Source organism: Phalangium opilio, unplaced genomic scaffold (assembly GCF_054372755.1).
Source record: "Phalangium opilio isolate 3A_F unplaced genomic scaffold, DU_Popi_V2 ptg000505l_1, whole genome shotgun sequence".
Taxonomy (NCBI): domain Eukaryota; kingdom Metazoa; phylum Arthropoda; class Arachnida; order Opiliones; family Phalangiidae; genus Phalangium; species Phalangium opilio.
Window position 1 is genome coordinate 1,396,857 of NW_028324239.1, and position 13,915 is coordinate 1,410,771.

At 48.0% G+C, this 13,915-nt stretch overlaps 3 non-coding genes across 3 annotated transcripts; 1 reads left to right on the plus strand and 2 right to left on the minus strand.

Moving 5' to 3' along the window:
* Positions 1-1,479: 1,479 nt before the first annotated feature.
* On the plus strand, positions 1,480-1,552 carry TRNAK-UUU (transfer RNA lysine (anticodon UUU)). Its single transcript has one exon. It is a non-coding gene; the product is annotated as a tRNA-Lys (tRNA).
* Positions 1,553-7,029: 5,477 nt separating this feature from the next.
* On the minus strand, positions 7,030-7,102 carry TRNAT-GGU (transfer RNA threonine (anticodon GGU)). The gene has a single exon. It is a non-coding gene; the product is annotated as a tRNA-Thr (tRNA).
* Positions 7,103-9,255: 2,153 nt separating this feature from the next.
* On the minus strand, positions 9,256-9,328 carry TRNAT-GGU (transfer RNA threonine (anticodon GGU)). Its single transcript has one exon. It is a non-coding gene; the product is annotated as a tRNA-Thr (tRNA).
* Positions 9,329-13,915: the final 4,587 nt, after the last annotated feature.

Below are 13,915 nucleotides of genomic sequence, written 5' to 3' on the forward strand. Positions count from 1 at the left end.
GTGGCACAATGGTTAGCGCGTTCGGCTGTTAACCGAAAGGTTGGTGGTTCGAGCCCACCCGGGAGCGGTGTTGTGAAGTCCCGAATGTAACGTAAAAAGGCAAAGTTTTTCCACAATACCTGACGAACATTTACTTTTTGGGCTTCCGTGGCGCAATGGTTAGCGCGTTCGGCTGTTAACTGAAAGGTTGGTGGTTCGAGCCCACCCGGGAGCGGTGTTATGGGATCTCAAATGTAACGTAAAATGTCAGAGTTTTTCCACAATACCTAACGAACATTTAATTTCTGGGCTTCCGTGGCGCAATGGTTAGCGCGTTCAGCTGTTAACCGAAAGGTTGGTGGTTCGAGCCCACCCGGAAGCGGTGTTGTGGGGTCTCAAATGTAACGTAAAAAGTCAGAGTTTTTCCACAATACCTGAGGAACATTAAATTTTTGGGCTTCCGTGGCGCAATGCTTAGCGCGCAGCGCGTTCAGCTGTTAACCGAAAGGTTGGTGGTTCGAGCCCACCCGCGAGAGGTGTTGTGGGGTCTCTGATGTAGCGTGAAAATTCATAACTTTTCCACAATACCTGACAACCATTTAATTTCTGAGCATCCGTGGCGCAATGGTTAGCGCGTTCAGCTGTTAACCGAAAGGTTGGTGGTTCGAGCCCACCCGGGAGCGGTGTTGTGGGGTCTCAAATGTAACGTAAAAAGTCAGAGTTTTTCCACAATACCTGACGAACATTTAATTTTTAGGCTTCCATGGCGCAATTTTTAGCGCGTTCAGCTGTTAACCGAAAGGTCGGTGGTTCGTGCCCACCCGGAAGCGGTGTTGTGGGGTCTCAAATGTAACGTAAAAAGTCAGAGTTTTTCCACAATTCCTGACGAACATTAAATTTTTGGGCTTCCGTGGCGCAATGGTTAGCGCGCAGCGCGTTCAGCTGTTAACCGAAAGGTTGGTGGTTCGAGCCCACCCGGGAGAGGTGTTGTGGGGTCTCTGATGTAGCGTGAAAAGTCATAACTTTTCCACAATACCTGACAACCATTTAATTTCTGAGCTTCCGTGGCTCAATGGTTAGCGCGTTCGGCTGTTAACCAGTAGGTTGGTGGTTCGAGCCCACCCGGGAGCGGTGTTATGGGATCTCAAATGTAACGTAAAAAGTCAGAGTTTTTCCACAATACCTGACAAACATTAAATTGTTTGGGCTTCCGTGGCGCAATGGTTAGCGCGTTCGGCTGTTAACCGAAAGGTTGGTGGTTCGAGCCCACCCGGGAGCGGTGTTGTGAAGTCCCGAATGTAACGTAAAAAGGCAAAGTTTTTCCACAATACCTGACGAACATTTACTTTTTGGGCTTCCGTGGCGCAATGGTTAGCGCGTTCGGCTGTTAACTGAAAGGTTGGTGGTTCGAGCCCACCCGGGAGCGGTGTTATGGGATCTCAAATGTAACGTAAAATGTCAGAGTTTTTCCACAATACCTAACGAACATTTAATTTCTGGGCTTCCGTGGCGCAATGGTTAGCGCGTTCAGCTTTTAACCGAAAGGTTGGTGGTTCGAGCCCACCCGGAAGCGGTGTTGTGGGGTCTCAAATGTAACGTAAAAAGTCAGAGTTTTTCCACAATACCTGACGAACATTAAATTTTTGGGCTTCCGTGGCGCAATGGTTAGCGCGCAGCGCGTTCAGCTGTTAACCGAAAGGTTGGTGGTTCGAGCCCACCCGCGAGAGGTGTTGTGGGGTCTCTGATGTAGCGTGAAAAGTCATAACTTTTCCACAATTACTGACAACCATTTAATTTCTGAGCATCCGTGGCGCAATGGTTAGCGCGTTCAGCTGTTAACCGAAAGGTTGGTGGTTCGAGCCCACCCGGGAGCGGTGTTGTGGGGTCTCAAATGTAACGTAAAAAGTCAGAGTTTTTCCACAATACCTGACGAACATTTAATTTTTAGGCTTCCATGGCGCAATTTTTAGCGCGTTCAGCTGTTAACCGAAAGGTTGGTGGTTCGTGCCCACCCGGAAGCGGTGTTGTGGGGTCTCAAATGTAACGTAAAAAGTCAGAGTTTTTCCACAATTCCTGACGAACATTAAATTTTTGGGCTTCCGTGGCGCAATGGTTAGCGCGCAGCGCGTTCAGCTGTTAACCGAAAGGTTGGTGGTTCGAGCCCACCCGCGAGAGGTGTTGTGGGGTCTCTGATGTAGCGTGAAAAGTCATAACTTTTCCACAATACCTGACAACCATTTAATTTCTGAGCATCCGTGGCTCAATGGTTAGCGCGTTCGGCTGTTAACCAATAGGTTGGTGGTTCGAGCCCACCCGGGAGCGGTGTTATGGGATCTCAAATGTAACGTAAAAAGTCAGAGTTTTTCCACAATACCTGACGAACATTAAATTGTTGGGCTTCCGTGGCGCAATGGTTAGCGCGTTCGGCTGTTAACCGAAAGGTTGGTGGTTCGAGCCCACCCGGGAGCGGTGTTGTGGGGTCTCAAATGTAACGTAAAAAGTCAGAGTTTTTCCACAATACCTGACGAACATTTAATTTTTAGGCTTCCGTGGCGCAATGGTTAGCGCGTTCAGCTGTTAACCGAAGGGTTGGTGGTTACATTTGAGATCCCATAACACCGCTCCCGGGTGGGCTCGAACCACCAACCTATTGGTTAACAGCCGAACGCGCTAACCATTGAGCCACGGATGCTCAGAAATTAAATGGTTGTCAGGTATTGTGGAAAAGTTATGACTTTTCACGCTACATCAGAGACCCCACAACACCTCTCGCGGGTGGGCTCGAACCACCAACCTTTCGGTTAACAGCTGAACGCGCTGCGCGCTAACAATTGCGCCTAGGAAGCCCAAAAATTTAATGTTCGTCAGGTATTGTGGAAAAACTCTGACTTTTTACGTTACATTTGAGACCCCACAACACCGCTTCCGGGTGGGCTCGAACCACCAACCCTTCGGTTAACAGCTGAACGCGCTAACCATTGCGCCACGGAAGCCCAACAATTTAATGTTTGTCAGGTATTGTGGAAAAACTCTGACTTTTTACGTTACATTTGAGATCCCATAACACCGCTCCCGGGTGGGCTCGAACCAACAACCTTTCGGTTAACAGCCGAACGCGCTAACCATTGCGCCACGGAAGCCCAACAATTTAATGTTTGTCAGGTATTGTGGAAAAACTCTGACTTTTTACGTTACATTTGAGATCCCATAACACCGCTCCCGGGTGGGCTCGAACCACCAACCTATTGGTTAACAGCCGAACGCGCTAACCATTGAGCCACGGAAGCTCAGAAAGTAAATGGTTGTCAGGTATTGTGGAAAAGTTATGACTTTTCACGCTACATCAGAGACCCCACAACACCTCTCCCGGGTGGGCTCGAACCACCAACCTTTCGGTTAACAGCTGAACGCGCTAAAAAATATGCCACGGAAGCCCAAAAATTAAATGTTCGTCAGGTATTGTGGAAAAACTCTGACTTTTTACGTTACATTTGAGACCCCACAACACCGCTTCCGGGTGGGCTCGAACCACCAACCCTTCGGTTAACAGCTGAACGCGCTAACCATTGCGCCACGGAAGCCTAAAAATTAAATGTTCGTCAGGTATTGTGGAAAAACTCTGACTTTTTACGTTACATTTGAGACCCAACAACACCGCTCCCGGGTGGGCTCGAACCACCAACCTTTCGGTTAACAGCCGAACGCGCTAACCATTGCGCCACGGAAGCCCAACAATTTAATGTTCGTCAGGTATTGTGGAAAAACTCTGACTTTTTACGTTACATTTGAGATCCCATAACACCGCTCCCGGGTGGGCTCGAACCACCAACCTATTTGATAACAGCCTAACGCGCTAACCATTGAGCCACGGAAACTCAGAAATTGAATGGTTGTCAGGTATTGTGGAAAAGTTATGACTTTTCACGCTACATCTGAGACTCCACAACACCGCTTCCGGGTGGGCTCGAACCACCAACCTTTCGGTTAACAGCTGAACGCGCTAACCATTGCGCCACGGAAGCCTGAAAATTAAATGTTCGTCAGGTATTGTGGAAAAACTCTGACTTTTTACGTTACATTTGAGATCCCATAACACCGCTCCCGTTTGGGCTCGAACCACCAACCTTTCTGTTAACAGCCGAACGCGCTATCCATTGCGCCACGGAAGCCCAAAAAATAAATGTTCGTCAGGTATTGTGGAAAAACTTTGCCTTTTTACGTTACATTTGAGACCCCACAACACCGCTTCCGGGTGGGCTCGAACCACCAACCTTTCGGTTAACAGCTGAACGCGCTAACCATTGCGCCACGGAAGCCAGAAAATTAAATGTTCGTCAGGTATTGTGGAAAAACTCTGACTTTTTACGTTACATTTGAGACCCCACAACACCGCTCCCGGGTGGGCTCGAACCACCAACCTATTGGTTAACAGCCGAACGCGCTAACCATTGAGCCACGGATGCTCAGAAATTAAATGGTTGTCAATTATTGTGTAAAAGTTATGACTTTTCACGCTACATCAGAGACCCCACAACACCTCTCGCGGGTGGGCTCGAACCACCAACCTTTCGGTTAACAGCTGAACGCGCTGCGCGCTAACCATTGCGCCACGGAAGCCCAAAAATTTAATGTTCGTCAGGTATTGTGGAAAAGTTATGACTTTTCACGCTACATCAGAGACCCCACAACACCTCTCGCGGGTGGGCTCGAACCACCAACCTTTCGGTTAACAGCTGAACGCGCTGCGCGCTAAACATTGCGCGACGGAAGCCCAAAAATTTAATGTTCGTCAGGTATTGTGGAAAAACTCTGACTTTTTACGTTACATTTGAGACCCCACAACACCGCTTCCGGGTGGGCTCGAACCACCAACCTTTCGGTTAACAGCTGAACGCACTAAAAATTGCGCCATGGAAGCCTAAAAATTAAATGTTCGTCAGGTATTGTGGAAAAACTCTGACTTTTTACGTTACATTTGAGACCCCACAACACCGCTCCCGGGTGGGCTCGAACCACCAACCTTTCGGTTAACAGCCGAACGCGCTAACCATTGCGCCACGGAAGCCCAAAAATTTAATGTTCGTCAGGTATTGTCGAAAAACTCTGACTTTTTACGTTACATTTGAGATCCCATAACACCGCTCCCGGGTGGACTCGAACCACCAACCTATTGGTTAACAGCCGAACGCGCTATCCATTGCGCCAAGGAAGCCCAAAAAATAAATGTTCGTCAGGTATTGTGGAAAAACTTTGCCTTTTTACGTTACATTTGAGACCCCACAACACCGCTTCCGGGTGGGCTCGAACCACCAACCTTTCGGTTAACAGCTGAACGCGCTAACCATTGCGCCACGGAAGCCTGAAAATTAAATGTTCGTCAGGTATTGTGGAAAAACTCTGACTTTTTACGTTACATTTGAGACCCCACAACACCGCTCCCGGGTGGGCTCGAACCACCAACCTATTGGTTAACAGCCGAACGCGCTAACCATTGAGCCACGGATGCTCAGAAATTAAATGGTTGTCAATTATTGTGTAAAAGTTATGACTTTTCACGCTACATCAGAGACCCCACAACACCTCTCGCGGGTGGGCTCGAACCACCAACCTTTCGGTTAACAGCTGAACGCGCTAAAAAATATGCCACGGAAGCCCAAAAATTAAATGTTCGTCAGGTATTGTGGAAAAACTCTGACTTTTTACGTTACATTTGAGACCCCACAACACCGCTTCCGGGTGGGCTCGAACCACCAACCCTTCGGTTAACAGCTGAACGCGCTAACCATTGCGCCACGGAAGCCTAAAAATTAAATGTTCGTCAGGTATTGTGGAAAAACTCTGACTTTTTACGTTACATTTGAGACCCAACAACACCGCTCCCGGGTGGGCTCGAACCACCAACCTTTCGGTTAACAGCCGAACGCGCTAACCATTGCGCCACGGAAGCCCAACAATTTAATGTTCGTCAGGTATTGTGGAAAAACTCTGACTTTTTACGTTACATTTGAGATCCCATAACACCGCTCCCGGGTGGGCTCGAACCACCAACCTATTTGTTAACAGCCTAACGCGCTAACCATTGAGCCACGGAAACTCAGAAATTGAATGGTTGTCAGGTATTGTGGAAAAGTTATGACTTTTCACGCTACATCTGAGACTCCACAACACCGCTTCCGGGTGGGCTCGAACCACCAACCTTTCGGTTAACAGCTGAACGCGCTAACCATTGCGCCACGGAAGCCTGAAAATTAAATGTTCGTCAGGTATTGTGGAAAAACTCTGACTTTTTACGTTACATTTGAGATCCCATAACACCGCTCCCGTGTGGGCTCGAACCACCAACCTTTCGGTTAACAGCCGAACGCGCTATCCATTGCGCCACGGAAGCCCAAAAAATAAATGTTCGTCAGGTATTGTGGAAAAACTTTGCCTTTTTACGTTACATTTGAGACCCCACAACACCGCTTCCGGGTGGGCTCGAACCACCAACCTTTCGGTTAACAGCTGAACGCGCTAACCATTGCGCCACGGAAGCCTGAAAATTAAATGTTCGTCAGGTATTGTGGAAAAACTCTGACTTTTTACGTTACATTTGAGACCCCACAACACCGCTCCCGGGTGGGCTCGAACCACCAACCTATTGGTTAACAGCCGAACGCGCTAACCATTGAGCCACGGATGCTCAGAAATTAAATGGTTGTCAATTATTGTGTAAAAGTTATGACTTTTCACGCTACATCAGAGACCCCACAACACCTCTCGCGGGTGGGCTCGAACCACCAACCTTTCGGTTAACAGCTGAACGCGCTAAAAAATATGCCACGGAAGCCCAAAAATTAAATGTTCGTCAGGTATTGTGGAAAAACTCTGACTTTTTACGTTACATTTGAGACCCCACAACACCGCTTCCGGGTGGGCTCGAACCACCAACCCTTCGGTTAACAGCTGAACGCGCTAACCATTGCGCCACGGAAGCCTAAAAATTAAATGTTCGTCAGGTATTGTGGAAAAACTCTGACTTTTTACGTTACATTTGAGACCCAACAACACCGCTCCCGGGTGGGCTCGAACCACCAACCTTTCGGTTACCAGCCGAACGCGCTAACCATTGCGCCACGGAAGCCCAACAATTTAATTTTCGTCAGGTATTGTGGAAAAACTCTGACTTTTTACGTTACATTTGAGATCCCATAACACCGCTCCCGGGTGGGCTCGAACCACCAACCTATTTGTTAACAGCCTAACGCGCTAACCATTGAGCCACGGAAACTCAGAAATTGAATGGTTGTCAGGTATTGTGGAAAAGTTATGACTTTTCACGCTACATCTGAGACTCCACAACACCGCTTCCGGGTGGGCTCGAACCACCAACCTTTCGGTTAACAGCTGAACGCGCTAACCATTGCGCCACGGAAGCCTGAAAATTAAATGTTCGTCAGGTATTGTGGAAAAACTCTGACTTTTTACGTTACATTTGAGATCCCATAACACCGCTCCCGTGTGGGCTCGAACCACCAACCTTTCGGTTAACAGCCGAACGCGCTATCCATTGCGCCACGGAAGCCCAAAAAATAAATGTTCGTCAGGTATTGTGGAAAAACTCTGACTTTTTACGTTACATTTGAGATCCCATAACACCGCTTCCGGGTGGGCTCGAACCACCAACCTTTCGGTTAACAGCTGAACGCGCTAACCATTGCGCCACGGAAGCCTGAAAATTAAATGTTCGTCAGGTATTGTGGAAAAACTCTGACTTTTTACGTTACATTTGAGACCCCACAACACCGCTCCCGGGTGGGCTCGAACCACCAACCTATTGGTTAACAGCCGAACGCGCTAACCATTGAGCCACGGATGCTCAGAAATTAAATGGTTGTCAATTATTGTGTAAAAGTTATGACTTTTCACGCTACATCAGAGACCCCACAACACCTCTCGCGGGTGGGCTCGAACCACCAACCTTTCGGTTAACAGCTGAACGCGCTGCGCGCTAACCATTGCGCCACGGAAGCCCAAAAATTTAATGTTCGTCAGGTATTGTGGAAAAGTTATGACTTTTCACGCTACATCAGAGACCCCACAACACCTCTCGCGGGTGGGCTCGAACCACCAACCTTTCGGTTAACAGCTGAACGCGCTGCGCGCTAAACATTGCAAGACGGAAGCCCAAAAATTTAATGTTCGTCAGGTATTGTGGAAAAACTCTGACTTTTTACGTTACATTTGAGACCCCACAACACCGCTTCCGGGTGGGCTCGAACCACCAACCTTTCGGTTAACAGCTGAACGCACTAAAAATTGCGCCATGGAAGCCTAAAAATTAAATGTTCGTCAGGTATTGTGGAAAAACTCTGACTTTTTACGTTACATTTGAGACCCCACAACACCGCTCCCGGGTGGGCTCGAACCACCAACCTTTCGGTTAACAGCCGAACGCGCTAACCATTGCGCCACGGAAGCCCAAAAATTTAATGTTCGTCAGGTATTGTGGAAAAACTCTGACTTTTTACGTTACATTTGAGATCCCATAACACCGCTCCCGGGTGGACTCGAACCACCAACCTATTGGTTAACAGCCGAACGCGCTAACCATTGAGCCACGGTAGCTCAGAAATTAAATGGTTGTCAGGTATTGTGGAAAAGTTATGACTTTTCACGCTACATCAGAGACCCCACAACACCTCTCGCGGGTGGGCTCGAACCACCAACCTTTCGGTTAACAGCTGATCGCGCTGCGCGCTAACCATTGCGCCACGGAAGCCCAAAAATTTAATGTTCGTCAAGTATTGTGGAAAAACTCTGACTTTTTACGTTACATATGAGATCCCATAACACCGCTCCCGGGTGGGCTCGAACCACCAACCTATTGGTTAACAGCCGAACGCGCTAACCATTGAGCCACGGATGCTCAGAAATTAAATGGTTGTCAATTATTGTGTAAAAGTTATGACTTTTCACGCTACATCAGAGACCCCACAACACCTCTCGCGGGTGGGCTCGAACCACCAACCTTTCGGTTAACAGCTGAACGCGCTAAAAAATATGCCACGGAAGCCCAAAAATTAAATGTTCGTCAGGTATTGTGGAAAAACTCTGACTTTTTACGTTACATTTGAGACCCCACAACACCGCTTCCGGGTGGGCTCGAACCACCAACCCTTCGGTTAACAGCTGAACGCGCTAACCATTGCGCCACGGAAGCCTAAAAATTAAATGTTCGTCAGGTATTGTGGAAAAACTCTGACTTTTTACGTTACATTTGAGACCCAACAACACCGCTCCCGGGTGGGCTCGAACCACCAACCTTTCGGTTACCAGCCGAACGCGCTAACCATTGCGCCACGGAAGCCCAACAATTTAATTTTCGTCAGGTATTGTGGAAAAACTCTGACTTTTTACGTTACATTTGAGATCCCATAACACCGCTCCCGGGTGGGCTCGAACCACCAACCTATTTGTTAACAGCCTAACGCGCTAACCATTGAGCCACGGAAACTCAGAAATTGAATGGTTGTCAGGTATTGTGGAAAAGTTATGACTTTTCACGCTACATCTGAGACTCCACAACACCGCTTCCGGGTGGGCTCGAACCACCAACCTTTCGGTTAACAGCTGAACGCGCTAACCATTGCGCCACGGAAGCCTGAAAATTAAATGTTCGTCAGGTATTGTGGAAAAACTCTGACTTTTTACGTTACATTTGAGATCCCATAACACCGCTCCCGTGTGGGCTCGAACCACCAACCTTTCGGTTAACAGCCGAACGCGCTATCCATTGCGCCACGGAAGCCCAAAAAATAAATGTTCGTCAGGTATTGTGGAAAAACTTTGCCTTTTTACGTTACATTTGAGACCCCACAACACCGCTTCCGGGTGGGCTCGAACCACCAACCTTTCGGTTAACAGCTGAACGCGCTAACCATTGCGCCACGGAAGCCTGAAAATTAAATGTTCGTCAGGTATTGTGGAAAAACTCTGACTTTTTACGTTACATTTGAGACCCCACAACACCGCTCCCGGGTGGGCTCGAACCACCAACCTATTGGTTAACAGCCGAACGCGCTAACCATTGAGCCACGGATGCTCAGAAATTAAATGGTTGTCAATTATTGTGTAAAAGTTATGACTTTTCACGCTACATCAGAGACCCCACAACACCTCTCGCGGGTGGGCTCGAACCACCAACCTTTCGGTTAACAGCTGAACGCGCTGCGCGCTAACCATTGCGCCACGGAAGCCCAAAAATTTAATGTTCGTCAGGTATTGTGGAAAAGTTATGACTTTTCACGCTACATCAGAGACCCCACAACACCTCTCGCGGGTGGGCTCGAACCACCAACCTTTCGGTTAACAGCTGAACGCGCTGCGCGCTAAACATTGCAAGACGGAAGCCCAAAAATTTAATGTTCGTCAGGTATTGTGGAAAAACTCTGACTTTTTACGTTACATTTGAGACCCCACAACACCGCTTCCGGGTGGGCTCGAACCACCAACCTTTCGGTTAACAGCTGAACGCACTAAAAATTGCGCCATGGAAGCCTAAAAATTAAATGTTCGTCAGGTATTGTGGAAAAACTCTGACTTTTTACGTTACATTTGAGACCCCACAACACCGCTCCCGGGTGGGCTCGAACCACCAACCTTTCGGTTAACAGCCGAACGCGCTAACCATTGCGCCACGGAAGCCCAAAAATTTAATGTTCGTCAGGTATTGTGGAAAAACTCTGACTTTTTACGTTACATTTGAGATCCCATAACACCGCTCCCGGGTGGACTCGAACCACCAACCTATTGGTTAACAGCCGAACGCGCTAACCATTGAGCCACGGTAGCTCAGAAATTAAATGGTTGTCAGGTATTGTGGAAAAGTTATGACTTTTCACGCTACATCAGAGACCCCACAACACCTCTCGCGGGTGGGCTCGAACCACCAACCTTTCGGTTAACAGCTGAACGCGCTAACCATTGCGCCACGGAAGCCCAAAAATTAAGTGTTCATCAGGTATTGTGGAAAAAACTCTGACTTTTTACGTTACATTTGAGATCCCATAACACCGCTCCCGGGTGGGCTCGAACCACCAACCTATTTGTTAACAGCCTAACGCGCTAACCATTGAGCCACGGAAACTCAGAAATTGAATGGTTGTCAGGTATTGTGGAAAAGTTATGACTTTTCACGCTACATCTGAGACTCCACAACACCGCTTCCGGGTGGGCTCGAACCACCAACCTTTCGGTTAACAGCTGAACGCGCTAACCATTGCGCCACGGAAGCCCAAAAAATAAATGTTCGTCAGGTATTGTGGAAAAACTTTGCCTTTTTACGTTACATTTGAGACCCCACAACACCGCTTCCGGGTGGGCTCGAACCACCAACATTTCGGTTAACAGCTGAACGCGCTAACCATTGCGCCACGGAAGCCTGAAAATTAAATGTTCGTCAGGTATTGTGGAAAAACTCTGACTTTTTATGTTACATTTGACATCCCATAACACCGCTTCCGTGTGGGCTCGAACCACCAACCTTTCGGTTAACAGCTGAACGCGCTAACCATTGCGCCACGGAAGCCCAAAAATTAAGTGTTCGTCAGGTATTGTGGAAAAAACTCTGACTTTTTACGTTACATTTGAGATCCCATAACACCGCTCCCGGGTGGGCTCGAACCACCAACCTATTTGTTAACAGCCTAACGCGCTAACCATTGAGCCACGGAAACTCAGAAATTGAATGGTTGTCAGGTATTGTGGAAAAGTTATGACTTTTCACGCTACATCTGAGACTCCACAACACCGCTTCCAGGTGGGCTCGAACCACCAACCTTTCGGTTAACAGCTGAACGCGCTAACCATTGCGCCACGGAAGCCCAAAAAATAAATGTTCGTCAGGTATTGTGGAAAAACTTTGCCTTTTTACGTTACATTTGAGACCCCACAACACCGCTTCCGGGTGGGCTCGAAAAACCAACCTTTCGGTTAACAGCTGAACGCGCTAACCATTGCGCCACGGAAGCCTAAAAATTAAATGTTCGTCAGGTATTGTGGAAAAACTCTGACTTTTTACGTTACATTTGAGACCCCACAACACCGCTCCCGGGTGGGCTCGAACCACCAACCTTTCGGTTAACAGCTGAACGCGCTAACCATTGCGCTTTGGAAGCCTATAAATTAAATGTTCGTCAGGTATTGTGGAAAAACTCTGACTTTTTACGTTACATTTGAGACCCCACAACACCACTCCCGGGTGGGCTCGAACCACCAACCTTTCGGTTAACAGCCGAACGCGCTAACCATTGCGCCACGGAAGCCCAAAAAGTAAATGTTCGTCAGGTATTGTGGAAAAACTTTGCCTTTTTACGTTACATTCGAGACTTCACAACACCGCTCCCGGGTGGGCTCGAACCACCAACCTTTCGGTTAACAGCCGAACGCGCTAACCATTGCGCCACGGAAGCCCAACAATTTAATGTTTGTCAGGTATTGTGGAAAAACTCTGACTTTTTACGTTACATTTGAGATCCCATAACACCGCTCCCGGGTGGGCTCGAACCACCAACCTATTGGTTAACAGCCTAACGCGCTAACCATTGAGCCACGGAAACTCAGAAATTGAATGGTTGTCAGGTATTGTGGAAAAGTTATGACTTTTCACGCTACATCTGAGACTGCACAACACCGCTTCCGGGTGGGCTCGAACCACCAACCTTTCGGTTAACAGCTGAACGCGCTAAAAACTGCGCCATGGAAGCCTAAAAATTAAATGTTCGTCAGGTATTGTGGAAAAACTCTGTTTTTTACGTTACATTTGAGACCCCACAACACCGCTCCCGGGTGGGCTCGAACCACCAACCTTTCGGTTAACAGCTGAACGCGCTAACCATTGCGCCTTGGAAGCCTATAAATTAAATGTTCGTCAGGTATTGTGGAAAAACTCTGACTTTTTACGTTACATTTGAGACCCCACAACACCGCTCCCGGGTGGGCTCGAACCACCAACCTTTCGGTTAACAGCCGAACGCGCTAACCATTGCGCCACGGAAGCCCAAAAAGTAAATGTTCGTCAGGTATTGTGGAAAAACTTTGCCTTTTTACGTTACATTCGAGACTTCACAACACCGCTCCCGGGTGGGCTCGAACCACCAACCTTTCGGTTAACAGCCGAACGCGCTTACCATTGCGCCACGGAAGCCCAACAATTTAATGTTTGTCAGGTATTGTGGAAAAACTCTGACTTTTTACGTTACATTTGAGATCCCATAACACCGCTCCCGGGTGGGCTCGAACCACCAACCTATTGGTTAACAGCCGAACGCGCTAACCATTGAGCCACGGAAGCTCAGAAAGTAAATGGTTGTCAGGTATTGTGGAAAAGTTATGACTTTTCACGCTACATCAGAGACCCCACAACACCTCTCCCGGGTGGGCACGAACCACCAACCTTTCGGTTAACAGCTGAACGCGCTAAAAAATATGCCACGGAAGCCCAAAAATTAAATGTTCGTCAGGTATTGTGGAAAAACTCTGACTTTTTACGTTACATTTGAGACCCCACAACACCGCTTCCGGGTGGGCTCGAACCACCAACCCTTCGGTTAACAGCTGAACGCGCTAACCATTGCGCCACGGAAGCCTGAAAATTAAATGTTCGTCAGGTATTGTGGAAAAACTCTGACTTTTTATGTTACATTTGACATCCCATAACACCGCTTCCGTGTGGGCTCGAACCACCAACCTTTCGGTTAACAGCTGAACGCGCTAACCATTGCGCCACGGAAGCCTGAAAATTAAATGTTCGTCAGGTATTGTGGAAAAACTCTGACTTTTTACGTTACATTTGAGATCCCATAACACCGCTCCCGGGTGGGCTCGAACCACCAACCTTTCGGTTAACAGCTGAACGCGCTAACCATTGCGCCACGGAAGCCCAAAAATTAAGTGT